Below are 378 nucleotides of genomic sequence, written 5' to 3' on the forward strand. Positions count from 1 at the left end.
CAGACAGGCAAACACTACAGTCTTTTCTGCTGCTTGAGAAGGAAGAGAGAGAGGGACCCCTGGACCATGGTTAGCATGGTTCATTCTGTAGGACAAACATATACCTGTGGTGTAGATGAAATATCTGCATCAAATCACAGCTTGATGGCACACGCCATGGAAAGTATCCAGCTCAGTCCCCTTGCTCTGATTCCATGTTTTCAGGTAAATAAGTGATCAACTGAAGATGGTAGTCAAGAACCATCGAGCTTCCCTGGTGGCGCAGTGGTTGAGAGTCCGCCTGCCGATGCAGCGGACACGGGTTCGTGCCCCGGTCCGAGAAGATCCTACATGCCGCGGAGCGGCTGGGCCCGTGAGCAATGGCCGTTGAGTCTGCGA

This window comes from Physeter macrocephalus, chromosome 21, assembly GCF_002837175.3.
Source record: "Physeter macrocephalus isolate SW-GA chromosome 21, ASM283717v5, whole genome shotgun sequence".
In the NCBI taxonomy this organism is placed as follows: Eukaryota; Metazoa; Chordata; class Mammalia; order Artiodactyla; family Physeteridae; genus Physeter; species Physeter macrocephalus.